The sequence below is a fragment of the Lagopus leucura genome, unplaced genomic scaffold, assembly GCF_019238085.1.
Source record: "Lagopus leucura isolate 7727_CA_CO unplaced genomic scaffold, USGS_WTPT01 35352-0_obj-0_obj, whole genome shotgun sequence".
Taxonomy (NCBI): Eukaryota; Metazoa; Chordata; class Aves; order Galliformes; family Phasianidae; genus Lagopus; species Lagopus leucura.
Window position 1 is genome coordinate 5856 of NW_024965374.1, and position 14875 is coordinate 20730.

The following is a 14875-nucleotide window of genomic DNA, read 5'->3' on the forward strand; positions in this document are numbered from 1 at the left end:
GACAGGCCTGGATCATTCTGTATTCATCTGCAGGGCTCCTTGTTGGTTGTCAGTCTTCACCTAAAAATTTTTGTCTGAATTAACATTGCATGAAATCCAAGAAGTAATAGTCCAGCTTCTCTGCCTACATGTATTGTCAGTGGCCAAATACTGTAAAATTGGTTGCGAATCTAGAAGGCATTTTGTTCCTGTGGCCTATGGAAATGAATTATTATAGTTCAATTACATTTAAAAGATCCATTTTAGATTGTTGGAGAGATTTTACCTTTAAGGCAAAGCTGTTCTTCTCAGTATTGTTGACCTTGTTGCTGAAACCAAAATCAAAAAGGTCACAGTGCTCTATACGTGCTGTGGTTCACTGTGCAGAAAGCATCTCTCTGAAGAGGCAGCAGTGGAAAAGCTGAGCAAGTAGAATTTCCGCAAGGTATTTTGTTGCCTTTGGCTACAGTTTATTAAAAGCTACAAAGCTGTACTTTGAAAAGAAAGACAAGTGCGATTTGTCATTATTTGTTGATGTGAATTTGTACTCAGGTAATATTCAGAGAGCGCTCATGAAGACATTAATGATTTTTGAAAGTGATTTTTTTTTTGGTAGTTTTAGCTGCAGTCATCTGAAGTGAATCTTGAAAGTGAATCGCTGATTATTTGCTTGTTTACAATGCTCTGTTGTTCTTTCAGGAAACAAAAAATATTGTTTGACTGGGCTGAATAACTGACAGTAGTGTGAATTGTGAAGGGACGACATCAACACAGATTGAATATTCAGGCTGGATGCTGACATTTCTTAAAGTATGCATAATAATTGTGAAGAACAAGCACGTCTCCAGAGGCTTGCTGGGATGAATCTGTAAGAACTGTTATATTATAACCAGGTAATGTCTTACCTATTCCTGTTTTTCTTTCGACCAAGTGCAGGTTGCATTATCCATTCTCTGATGTTTTTTGTTGGTTGTTGATAGCTGCTTTTGCAGAGATGTGCAGCAATGTGAGCACTGAATTCTGCATTTATTTACTACATATTCATTGCAAGTTTTTAAATATGTGCAGGGCTAAATGTAATTTTACAAAGCAGAGTATTACGGTCTCCTACAAAGGAGACAAAGGAGTTTCCTTTCACAGAGACAGTTTTATTTCTTTAATCTGAAGTGGTTAGCATCCTGCAGCTAATGTAGCAGAGCATCTTCAATATATGTTTAAGTACACCCCTAAATTTACTCTGAACCAATAGAATTTAAGGTGTGGTATACTTGTCTGATTGGCAAATCATAGAATGGCTTGGGTTGGAAGGCACCTTTCAAGATCATTGAGCTCCAACCCCCTGCCATGGGCAGGGCTGCCACCCAACCAAATCAGGCTGCCCAGGGCCCCATCCAACCTGGCCTTGAGCACCTCCAGGGATGGGGCACCACAGCTTCTCTGGAGTGCTGTGCCAGTGCCTCACTGCTCTCTGAATAAAGAATTTCTGCCAAACATCTAATCTAAATCTTCCCTCTTTTAGTTTAAAGCCATTCTCCCTTGTTCTATCACTAGCAGAACATGTGAAAAATCAGTCCCCCTTATATTTATAAGCTCCCTTCAAGTACTGGAAGGACACAGTGCTATCTCCCCAAGGCCTTCTCTTCTCCAGCCTGGACAAGCCCAGCTCCCTCAACCTTTCTTCATAGGAAAGGTACTCCAGACCTTAATATCCACTGTGTGTGTGCAGAGGGCTAGTGTGCAGGGTCTAAAGGAAAGGAGCTGGATGGCAGGTATGTCGCCCTCAGGGCATGCTCAGCTCTCTGAGGGACATGTGGTATGAGCATGTTTGTTCCTTTGGTTTGAGCAGGATTTCTTCAAGGAAAGAAATGTCTCAGTCATATTTTATTCTGGATAAAGACTATTGCACATAAATATATATAATTTCTCAGCCTAGTTTAGAGATGGTCAGCAGCAGCACTTCCTTCTGTATCACTCACAGTTCTGCTCTACCTTCAACTGGCCCTTTAGCCAGAGCAGCTGGGCGACTGCTTCTCAAGTAGGTGGTTTGCTTTATGCTGGCTGTTTGATTCTCAGGCAGCATGGCTGCAGGTGAGTTACCATAAAGCAAGGAATTATATTTCTGAGTGATGTCATAGCTAGATTGTGCATGTTGTCTTTAGGTATCTCTGAAGACATTTGTATTTGCTCTATCTTGAGTGGGAATAAGGTAAGATACGTTCCATTTACTGCAGAATAAGAATGTTCATAGAGACAGTAACCTCACAATAGCTAAAAGTGTAAACTGTACTCTGACTACCTTGCAATAATGAATTCAGACATACTTTTCTAAGTAAAGGCTGCCGAGTTGTCATCCCACTGCTCCATTGAGTACTCTGAGAGTCTTTCACCCTCAGGCCTCGGTGCCTGTTCAGTCTTCAACCTCTGTCTGGTTCCAGCCCTTAGCTGGGATTTCCACAACCGCTCCACGCTGGAAAATCCTTAGCCCTCCTTAGGAGATAATGGGCTCCATTTTAGCTGCCATCAGAGCAAGCATTCCACACCACTTACCTTTGAAAGAAATATTCCAGTTACGTGAGCATTGTATTAAACACTCAGTTTATGTTTTCATCATCTCATTGGCTTAATGACCTCAGACCTACTACCATTATATCCTACCTCTTTGCAGGAAGCTATGTTTTGTTACTTTCTCCAAGGCAGCTCTATTTTCAGTTCGATATGCCTTCAAAAGCAAAAATTTTGGAATGTATTTCTTTTATTTATGCAAACTTCTGCAATTCCTTCCAATTTTCCCTTTAAAAGCCTAGTCACTGGAGGTCTACAGAGCTCAGAAATATCCATCCACCTATGTTCCTGGGTGATGGGCTGCTATTAAAGCTGAGCAGTGTGTTCTGTGTTGGAGGAAGATACTGTTTTCTGTACTTCTCTTTCTGTGAATCGTGAATAATATCTTCAGTGAAGATGATGTGTCCTTTTCAATAGAACTGCCTGTGAAAGTCCTCATCCTCTGAACTGCATAAAAGGATTACTTTGGTTAATATGAGCACATGGAGTGTAATCTGATAACCGACAGAAAAATAGGGCTCAGATAGAAAATAAAAATACTCCATATGGGGAAGAAAATAATACTTGTCTTAGAATTGCCTCACAGTTCTAAGGATTTTTTTAAAGTTTTTAGTATGGTGTGAGGAGTAGCAGTAATAGTTCTCACTTGAATGCAAAACCCCTCTCCCCCCCAAAAAAAAAAGAATATTTTCAGTAAGCAGAACTATATTTCCAATTCTTCAGAGTGGGAGGAGGCTGGGGGTTTATTTAAATCCTGAAGAAATGTATTAGGTTGTATTGAGGGATGGTATGTCTAAACAGATTAGCAGAATTACACTGAGACTACCAAGATGTATCATCCAGGCACATTTTGATATATATGGTGTATGACCAAGATGTTATAATTGCAATATAATCAAAAGAGGAAGGCAAAAGCAAACAAGGATCACAAAAGAGAATAAGTAGAAGAGCTTACCTTTGGGTTGAGCTCACTAGAAGATACCAGAAGAGGGGATCTCCAGAAGAGATCCTTCCCCTCTGGTAGCCAGCTCTTAAATAGGTCCAGGAGGTGTGCAGCCTGGCTCCACCCCTTCCGGCAGCACAGCTGAATTGCCTTCACCTGTGCTCCTCAGGCTGACTCAAGGCTCACCTCAGGTGATTAATCAGAGGTTCAGGCCGTGACTCAGCAGTTCCCATACATATGGTAACACAAAGGAAGAGGAAAAAAACCGACCACGAATGGAAAAAATCCTGTCTCAGCGGGAGGCGTTTGTAGCCATCTCTGAGAGGAACAGAATGATGGGACAGAGCCATGTGATGGCCCTCTGCATGGCTGGCTAAAAATAAGCAGTGTGCACACTTCATATGCATCTCTCCCTGTAGTGGGTGGGAGGGCTGGAAAATCTACACAGGAGCAGATGCTCCACCCTTGTGCTTTTCACAGCACCTGCCAGCTTCTTCTCCCTGCCCTTCTCTGAGGGAAGCTACACTTGAGAGGAAGGCTGTGTTTGGTTCTTAACCCCTGTATGATGGCAGCAGATCTGGGGGTGGAGCTGAGAATTAATGGATCTTCTAAAATGATGTTATTTATCAGCATTTAATTGTTTTTAAGGGTAATTGATTCAGGCTTTAATGTCAAACACAGCATTCTCAAAAATCAAACAACACGGCCTCAAACAAGAATATTCTATGGATTTATTCACGCACTAAAATAAGACATCTGGTATCGTGTGGCTTATTAAAGTAATTTCTCATATTTTCTCAAGAATCTTGCCAAGATGGAGAAAACCTTCCTTCCTTTCACCCCCACCACTATTTCCCCCCTTTCTTTCCTTTTCCTTCCCCTGGTCAAAGAGTATCTGTTGATAGTTGTTCCACTGAATGTTGCTGAGTTTGGTTAATTTTTTTTCCCCCACTTGTTTGCAAACAATGTCATTTGCCTATTAGGTGACGAACTGCGGTGAAAACTTGCTGACCCATCACTGTAGGAATACAGTAGAAGTATTTTAGCCACATGCTCTGAAGGCTCTGAAGCAAATATTTTGCCTTTGAACAAACATTTGAAATGCAAGTCAGGAACGTTAGGGGTTTATGCATTGGTGGGTGGATTCAGTGACCTTGAGATATGTTGTGAGGTTGATTCTTCTCCTGAGCTAAATCAAGTGAAACCCCTCTCATGGTAGACATATTGTAGCAGTGCAAAATAAGCATGAAAGTAGGACTTTCTGCAGGCTGTTTCCTCTTACTCAGTCACTTCTTCAATGTGTGAGGGACACAGACAGCAGGTGCAGTGCCAGTAGGACATCTGTCATGACAGTAGAAAGGGATGCAGGGAAGGATCGCTCTGAGCATTTGCTCTGCCCAGCAAATGCAGATCTCTGGGTACGTGGACTTATTCCAGGTATGCATTATAGATTTCCAAAGTATATTAATTGTATGATTAATTAATTTATATTAATTAAGTATATATATTAAAGGCTATAAGTTGTAGCCGTAATAAACATTTTAAAATAAAATTTAGAAATACACATTTTGTGGGCTCATGTAGTGGTGAATACATGTAGTCTGCTTGTGGGACATCAATAATTTTTTAACTTGCTTCCATAGTAACAATCATTAATATATAGTCTTGTTATGTGGTTATATTCAAGAACTAAAATGAAGTTTATGCAGAAGGTCACCATTTTTTAAAATTCTCTTCTCCATTTTAATTTTTTTCAGTATATCCTTTCTTCAAATCCATTCTGTCTTTCGTAGCCTTTTCTTCTCATCATTCTTATCCGTCTATAAAGCACGTGGAAGTCCCTAATTTTCTCATCCACAAAGTCACTGAGCTGGTGACCGTCCTGGATTTCTCATGCCATCTTTGCACTGTGGTAAGGTTCTTCCTTTTTCTCTGTGTTTTGGAGCCCTTTTCTGCCCTCAAATCCTCTTCTTAACATTTGTGCAGATTGCCATTGTGCTGCTCTTCCCTTCATGCTTGTGTCAGATGGAGTCTGCTGTCCAAGAAATTGCTCTCATTCCCACTCTGAGACCACTGAAGGTCTGAAGGTTTGAAGGAAGCCTTAACTAATAAGAAAGGGAAGCACTCATTCAGATGAGTGGTAGGCTTCCCAGAGCCTCTGTGCAGTACCTGTTAGTGAGAATGACTCACAGTAACAAATCTGCATTGTGGAACAGAGCCAGAGACAGAAAGATGTCCTGGCTAGCATGGCAAAGTGGACTGTATGGGGAAAGATAGACTGTTTTGTGGTGGTGGTGGTGATATTTTTTTCAAATAACATTTAGAAAAGATAGAACCGTTGTCAGGTGGTGAGCCAGTCTTCATTTCCTTGCTTTAATTGCATTTCTTCTCTCATTTGACATCTCTTAGGAATGATGTGATGATGATACCACTGTCTGCCATTGCTATACTAAGGTGTTTCTTCCAAAATGATAAGAAGTGATGTCATTCCCATAATAGAATCGTCACTGAGCTTTAGAATTGTTTTGGTGACTCAGAGCAAAGCGTTCCAGCAAAGCTGTCAGCTCATACTCAGCAAAGACAATCTTTTCAGTTCATGTGCCAGAGATTAATATAGAAACATGAAGAATTTGAAATATACAAATAAATCAGGATCTGTTCTGTGGAAATTCTGCATTCCAGAGGGACAAATCAGAATAGGGGCAGTGAGGAGGAAGGCAGTGTGATGATCCACAGGACTGGAGAAGTGTGGCACAGGGTGAGGAGTGTAGATATGCCACACGCTGAAATATGGTACAGAAATGATTGAGCTAACTGCCACTGAGCTGCTCCAGAAGTGAATCAGTACAGTGACGATAGCTTGGTGTTGAATGTTGAGGAAAACTGGCTGCCTTGGTGACGGGGCTTATCAGCTTGAGAGGAATGCACCAGCACATCTATACACTGCCTAGTCCCAGGGGCATGCTGGCAGGCTGTCCCAGTCTTCTTGGACTTCTTCACATTGCCTACAGTGCTGTAAAACAGGTGTGCCATAAAAGAGTTCAACTTGATCAGCCAGGCAGAACGGATATTAACAGAATGAACGATTTCTTTCTTTCAATATAGCAGTAGTGAGATAAAAGCTCTGTTTAATCTAAGGAACAGTTCTGGTAAAAGAGCATGAGTGATACAGTGACTAGGAATACATTGAGCCTAGAAATCAGAAATAATTTTCTACAAGGGCAGGGATGCTTTGGGACTGCCATCTGATTGAGTAGCTATTAAAGGGGATTTGGTTCACTTCTGAAAAGGGCTAAGTGTTATGACTGCATGCATTAGAGTGCATCATCGCAGTGGTTCTGGAATTCCTTTCTGTCCCTATGTCCCTGAATTCCACAGTGCTGTTCAAGTGGCAGTCAACAATAAATTCAACCAGATGAAAAGTTGATCTAACCTAGTATCCTGTTTGAATAAGTGGATTCTTATTTTGTAAAATGAGTTAAAATTGTTAGGAGGCCATTGTGCTTGCAGTGATTTTTTTCCATCGTGTTCTAGCACTGAAGTCAAGAGTTTCTTGATTCACGTGTGGTTTGTCCTTCACAGTATCTAATGAAAATGAGCTCAGTTTATTATTACAACCAAATATTCATGCCTTCCAATGTTTTTACTGTGAAAGCTAGAGAATAATTGTTCCCAGCTCACCTTTTCCAGGAAACCCATGGTATAATACATCTTTGTTACATTCTTTCTGAGATATTTTTCTAATTCTACGATAGCTTTTGTGATAATGGAAGGGCCCAAACTGCATATATTATTTATAACGAGGCTGTAGCCTGAATGTATACAGACTTCTTCTTTTTAATAATTCCTAAATTCCTGTTTGCCTTTTTAAGCACTGAAACATTTCTGGGTTTCTTTTCTGGTGATGCTGACTAACACCACATGTATATGCTTATAACTGTGTTTTCCCCTCCTCCCTTCTTGTGTTATAGTTATTGACACTGAATGGCCTCTGGCATTTTATCACCATTCAGTATTGAACCATCCTCTGAAATTTTTCACAGCCAGCTTTAGGTTTCCACAGCCTGAAAATTTTGTGTCATCTGAATTTGTCTTTTTTTTATCTGTCTACTTTTAATTTATGAATACATTTAAGAGCCCACACCTCTTCACAGCATCAGTGAATCTCGATACTTTCCTAATGTGAAAATTTCTCTGTGAAGAAAGAAGTACAAGCAATTTAAAATCTGACCTATTACAATTGGTCTCTTCCCTTTTTTAGTTCTTCTCAAAATAATTTTTTACTGTTTTAGTTTCTTTTTTTATTTATTGCATAAGTAGATGCCTTTTAAATTCCTTTTGAAAGGGTGTAGTTCTGCTTTTCAAAGGTGTCATGGTTTTGTGATTTTTGGCACACAGGGTAATGGGAAAACAAGACAACAGAAACTCACTAGTATTTGATGATTTAGTTATCATGTGTTGAGTTTAATGTCTCTAATTAACATTTTTATTTCATCTCAGTATGAGATTCTGGCACATACAGACAGTTGAGAGTGATTGTCAGGCACGAGTATATAAAAAGCTTAATTTATTTGAATGCTGGCATGTAAAGTTCTCTTTGGTTGTCTGGCTACAATCTTCTATTGGCTTAATCCAGTATGCTTACTTATTAAGCTATGAATACCTGCAAATCCTTTAAAGGATTAACTGTATCTGGATGCTAAGCTTTCAAGGCAGTTAAAAATAACTTCAAACTGATGCTACTGACACACTAAAAATTGGGCCTACTCTACACTTTATGCTGTATTTGCTGCTGCTTTGCCAGATGAAATACTGTCTGGAGCTGCTTATAACTTCTAGGGAGCTTTGAGTTGACCAAGTACTCTTGAAACCCTCTCTGCAACTTGCAGTTGCTTTCTGTTACAGCCTGCAGAGAAGCTGTGTTTTCTTGCCTCATGAAAAATGCCAGTGGGCAAGGACATACAAGGCAAAAAAAGAAATTCAGTTTTATACCCATGCATGAAACAAAGGTACCCTGCTCTGTAGGAAAGGCCAGGACTTGCTCAAGGTGATCTAACAAATTACTGCAGTGCAGTCTTTTGTCTATAATGTGACTTTTGCTAGCTGCTATCACTGCCCTCAGATCTGGACCTTTTTCATATTTGTAGTTACTGTCATATTCTAATGCAGTATGAGTGTGTATTCTGGATGCTGCTAGGTGTTAGGAATGGAGCTAAGCAGACAGAATCCACTAAAGTGGAAGATTTGAAAGGAATGCAGAGTTTCTCTTGGTACTCCAGAGAGTGCATGGCAAAGCAGTACATTGCAGTGTGTACAGTCTGCCTCTATGTCCTGTTATTCCCATGGATCATCAGGGATGAGGAGTTGGCCATCGCCTTCTTCACAAATCAGAAATGTTAAACTGTGAAATATGTGACTATGGAAACTTCGAGACAAGGCTTTCCAGGAAAGTGTTAGAGGAAAGCAATGTTTGTGCCAGTTCTGTTTCCCTGGTTAGCTGCTTGAGGCCTAGTTTCAGGTCATCAGATATCCTTTTCTTCATCCCCTGGAACCAGGGCTAGCACTGTGAAACAACAGACACATAAGCCAAACAGCTCCTCGACTTGGTATGTATACACCAACAAAATAAAAGGCTGCTTTTCACAGAAGGTGAGATTTCTCTATTTCAAAAATGTTGAACTCAAACTATGTTAAAAGTTTTAACTCAGATAGGAGTGGAAGCACCTTTTGTTGCCAAAATGAAATAAGACATGCTTATCTGTGGTGAGGGATAGAAATTGCTCTTGAAAAAATTGCCAGCCTGCTATCTGCTTAAGTTTAAGCATTCCTACCAAAGAGAGAGTGAGTCACGTTCTTAAATCAAGACACTTTCTCCCTTGTGCTAACATTAGATCCCTAAGATCTCTTGCCATTACAGTATGGCTCACATCATTGTCTTTTGTCACATATTCTCCCTCTGATGTCTTGTACTGCTACAAGGATCAAGCTCAGACTCAATAAGCAGTATAAACCCATAAAAATTAGTATATGTTTCTTCTTGTCTAAAACACTTCTGGAGACTCAATAAAGTTTGTACTGAGGCAACTTCACACTAAACTGAGTCAGATCATATTCTTTCAACTCCTTCTAGCAGAGTGATATCAACAAAGCTTGGGAGAGTGATAATGAGAATGAGAAGTAATGGTTTCAAGTTGCACCAGAGGAGGTTCAGGTTGGATATTAGGAAGAATTTCTTCTCAGAAAGAGCAGTGAGGCAGTGGCACAGGCTGCTCTGGGAGGTGGTGCAGTCACCATCCCTGGAGGTGTTGAAGGACCGTGTGGATGTGGCACTGAGGGACGTGGTCAGCAGGCATGGGGGGGTGGGTTGGCAGTTGGACTACGTGATCTGAGAGGGCTTTTCCAACCTTAATGACTCTATGATAACATTTTTAGTCAATTTTTGCTGTCATTGTCTGCCAATGGCCTTTGCTTTCCTGCAGAAGTGCCATGGTAAGCAAATACTTTGCTTGTGGGATTTTGTCAGTGTCTCTTCAGAGTAGCTGCAGAACTGGTACAGTGCTCACTACTGCACTATACAGGCAACAGCTGTCAACAACTGAGCTATCAGGTAGATTGTGTGGTTCTACCTATTTCGATGCCAGTTTTTCTAATTAGGTGTTTGTTCCTTAATACGTATTTTTATTTGAACTTGATTAAATTTTACTCAGTGTGGAGGGAAAAAATTGACTTTTATAGAACACATTTGCTAATATAATTATTTGGTACTGTAGTATGAATAGAAACACTCATTTCCATGGTTTAAATAAGAAACGCTGTGGAACCCAAGCCTGTCAGACTTCCATCAGAAGCTTACTGGTTCCCTGCCAACTTCCTGCCCATCTGCCTGGCAGGCTGTCTGTCCTCCCAAACACTGCAGCTGCCTCCATGCCAGGCTGCGGCTGTGTGGCAGGAGGCCAGAGGGACTGCCTCTCACCCAGAGTACCACCCAAAGGGCCCCCAAAGGATGATGTGATGTGCTGTTCCGCACAGACAGCCTCCAGGCACGCTGCTGGGCCAAGGAGCTTTCAAGTCTGGAAATGTCTTACCTTGTGCCAGCTTTTAGTAGTTTTCTGAGAAATTCTTTTATCAGCGGACATCCCTTTCTCAGTCAGGATGATTTTTGTATTTGAAAAAACAGGACAATTTAGTAGTACAACGCAGTGCTAGGGAATTGGGGCTGTAAACCTTCATGCTTGTATAAAAGCACTAACCATTGCTACACCAGGTTTATAATAAAATCACACAGAACAGTTTTGCTTTCTTTTTTTTTCTGTTTTTTTCTTTAATGGCTTGCTACATTGAAGTGTTAGAAAGTATGCCTTTCTTAAAAGAGCTTGCTCCACAAATAAATTAATTCCATAGTAGTAGGGGTGGTTGGAGAAGAACTTTCTTCTGCTCCAGATAATATGTGTAGAGTGCTACCAGATGCCATATAAATATAAAAGCCTCTCCATTGTATTGAATCTAAACAATGATATTGAAAGAGACACAAAATTAACGTTGCAAAGCAAGTGTGATAAAGAAAATATTTTTAAAGATTGTTGTCTGGAGGCGATAAATTTTTTATAATTACCCTCAAAGAAATGTAATAAAGAATTTTGATTAACATAATATACTAGACCATAGGATAAGTGATGCTTCATATAATTAATCTGTGAAGTAGAAATAATGATACTCCAGTTTGGTAATAATTTACTTCTTGGCTTCTCCTTAGAGTTAGCATATCTCCTTTCCTGAAGTTAGTCATCAGGTAGAATAATGGGTTTGGGATGTAGGCGAATAGTCCTTTTGCTTTTACAATGTTATCCACATTAAAGAGCTGAAGAATCAAACCCTGCCTTCACAGGTTGGGCCAATGGCTAATCTTATATAAGCAATACAGTATGAAGGTTGGAAGCACTGTAATTTGAAAGAGATATTATTAGCCCTTCTGTTTCTCAGCTAATGTAATATGGTGGATTGGAGAGGGCTGACCTTGTTATGCACTTAGCAGATGCTTTCAAACCAAATTCAATTGATTTGTATCTGTGCTATGCCAGCCTTATGTGTATTGGAAACATTGGAGCTATGCTAATAGCAAAATCAGAACAAAGTAAAAATAAATCATGCTAGCTGATTCTTGCTGAATGAACAAGCTGTTGCTTATTGATCTAGTTCATTTTGTACTCGTCAGTATCAAAATGTTGCTAGTATGTTTCTCACAAACCTACATGCCTCTAACATTTACAGACTAAAAGCAGTTGTATGGTTGCTCTCTGCCTGCAGACTAAATAATGTATCAGCTTATCATGACAGTCGTATTTTCAGCTACACGCCGGCATAGCTCCAACTGCATAGCTGTTGACTTCGCAAGGATTGAGATACAAACTTAAAGTTAAGCATGGGCGTAAGTGCTTCTTTAGTTTGTCTCTCTCTCTTCTTGCTCTTGATATCATGTACGTACCCATATGTATTTATCCATTCTCAAAGGCAACGTATCAACCTCTCACTAGCCAAAATGTCTATAATCTGTTGGACTGCATTTCAGAATAAATGCTTCCTAGTGAATCTTCCCCCAGTTTCATGATGTTTGTGATAGATATAAATGAGGTCCTCTTTGTCTGGGCTTTTGTTTTCAGTCCTGCGTGTTTATTGCAGTTATGGATGCCTGCTTTTCATTATGCTTTAAGAAGTTTACAGTAAATATTGCTAGGTGTAATAAAGGTTTTTAAAGTGAATTATGTAAGAGCTGTTTTATAGCCTGAGACTAAGTGTCATCTCCTATACAAAGCAGAAACGTTGTTGCAGAAAGAAAGAAATACTAAAATTATGACTGTAGGCTGTGACTTTAATAAACAGTATAGGTTTGCTTCATACTTAATAAATTAAGAGAAATTACTGAAAGTATAATGTCATATTCCTGTGATATATTTGTCTTCTGCAAAATAGCATTAATTGACAGTAATACTTATTTGGGCATTCATGCCTGACCAAATGAACAAGTGTGTTATTAGGCTGTCTAGAGAGTCATGGATGTATTCAAATAAAAAGATTTATAAATGCTCTAATTATCTTGACAAATCAGAGAACTAATTGGAAATATTAGGAAGGATTAGAATAAAATACAAATTTTAATCATATTTCCTAAATTTTTTTCCTAAGAAGGCTTGTGGCATGTCCATATGTCTCTTCTGTATGCCTTTATTTTTGTATCTGTACTCTTCTAGTATTCACTAGATGTGCTGTGGTTCCTCCTGACATATTGTGTCCTGTAAGGCAAGGGACAACAGAATCAAGAAATAAACATCTGACCATGTCACAAATCCAATTAGCTCTGACAAGGCCAGTAAAGTCAAGTCAGTAAGAAGTCTGGAAGCAGCTTTGTATTTCAGATTGTACTGGAGATGGTAGGACACCAGCTGGACAGAGCAAAACCACTCCAGGCACCCGAATTTTCTGCATCCAAGAAGACCAACTTTTATAGCCTGGCGAAATCACAAGCGCTGTAGCATTTTCAAGTGTCAGATCTCATCTCTTCAGTGTTTCTAAGTAGCATTCCCCTCACTGAATATAAAATGTGTGCTAATGTCATTTCAAGGTAATGCAGCGAAGCAGAAACCATAGCAAACATCACACAGCCTCTCCTCGCTGCCACCACATGTCTGGCAGTACCCTCGTTTTGGTGCAGCGATCTTCAGGCAGAAATTCTGGTGAAATTCTGGCAATTGTCTAATCCCAGAGTCTATGCATGTTAAATGCAGCTTTCCTTATTCTAGTTGTTGTAATTTTGTCACATGTAGTGAAACTGAGCCACTGATCCGCTGTAGTCATTCCTGGCTGAGATTTAAAAACATCAGTGAATTTTTCATCTTGACTGTAGCAGTGTCAGTCTGGTAATACTCCTTTGATGCTGGCCAGATTCCTTTGGATTTTATCTGAGACAAGAATCCATTCCCTGACTTCCTTCATTGTTTCTGCATAGAAGTAAACTACATAGAGCATTTAATTCCTTTATGTAAATCAGTTAATGCTGTATCACACTTGGAAGTTCTGCAGCTTTCTCACTCAAACCTAATTCATAGTCATGTAGCATGCTCAACTAAAATGCTCTCTTCCCATATACAATTGAGTAATGTAACAAATAATAAAGGCCCATCAAGTATAATGCAACATTCACCATTATTACTGTTGACTGTTGATATTTGCAGCTCATCATAACCTAGTTTTGCAGTTGCCAGAATAGTCAAACATATGGTTCATCAGCAACAATACGGGCCCTAAAACTGTCACACAGAGCTACTTCAACTTTGGGATGTCAGAAGGGATCTTTCTTTTGGAAGCAGTGTGCTAACCAGGGTTAGCTCACATCTTGCAGCCACTCTGCAGCTGACTTGCGTTGGAAATTTCCCAGCATTTTTCTTATATTTCTATTTGATTGAAATTTAAATTACATTCATTTCAGCATTTTTTTTTTTTTTTCCAAAGGGAGATTTTTCAGACTTAAAATGGGATTTCTGGTCTGGAAATAAGAAACAAATACAGCAACGCAGTGATTAGGTTATTATATTAGATTTGGAATAGGAAGCTGAAATTGTTTTCCCTGTGTCCTAATTCCGTGTTTCTTGCCTATAGGGTACATGTTTTGTATGCACTGCATATTTTGAATGTTTTCCTCTGAGTTTTATTCCCACATAGAGGCCAAAAAGAGTCAACACCTCCCATATTCTGCAGCACTGTAGTGCCTGATTCCTAATTCCTGGCTAATTGTGCTGTTGGTCCCATCTTCCCTGACACTGAGAATTTAACGTGGGGTGAAATGGGTACATTTGTTTTAGTGGTCAGGATGGTCTCAGAGGTCTCAAAAAAGAGCAAGGAAAAAAAATCATGCTCAAAATGGCTTCTACAGATAATTAAAAATCAAACATTTTGTCATGCTTTGACATTTTCCTAACTGCATTGAAACCTGATCTTCTTGCTACAACTTTGGACACAAAATTTAGCAAATGGATACAGACTGTATGTGCAATGCAGGCATATGCTGACATACGACTTGCATATGTCAGTCCACAGAGTTCTCCAGCTCCTGAGACTGTTTTGTTCTTTAAATAGCTTTCCATCCTTTTAACATTTTGGACCATTTTTCCATTCTCATTATGTTCTTTCTTCCTTCCTTTAACGCCACATTCATTTGTAAGTGACTTGGATTTGGCAGAAAGGACTGAGTGGAAGAAGGTAAAACAGTTTTCAGAGACTTCTACTATAGACAAATATATCTGGAACCCAAAAGACTGATGTGAAAACTGTTGAAAGAAAATAAAACCTGCATTAATCTTAATAAGTAAATAAATAATTATATGGACTGAGACTTTAGTC

At 39.5% G+C, this 14875-nt stretch overlaps 1 protein-coding gene across 1 annotated transcript in view; it reads left to right on the forward strand.

The window, feature by feature from the left end:
* Positions 1 to 678: 678 nt before the first annotated feature.
* The window catches only part of LOC122192081 (CCR4-NOT transcription complex subunit 10), a 39238-nt gene continuing 25041 nt past the window's right edge, over positions 679 to 14875 (forward strand). The window contains exon 1 of the mRNA XM_042892537.1: positions 679 to 872. The gene's annotated coding sequence lies outside the window, so the exon portion shown is untranslated. The remainder of the gene's footprint in view (positions 873 to 14875) is intronic.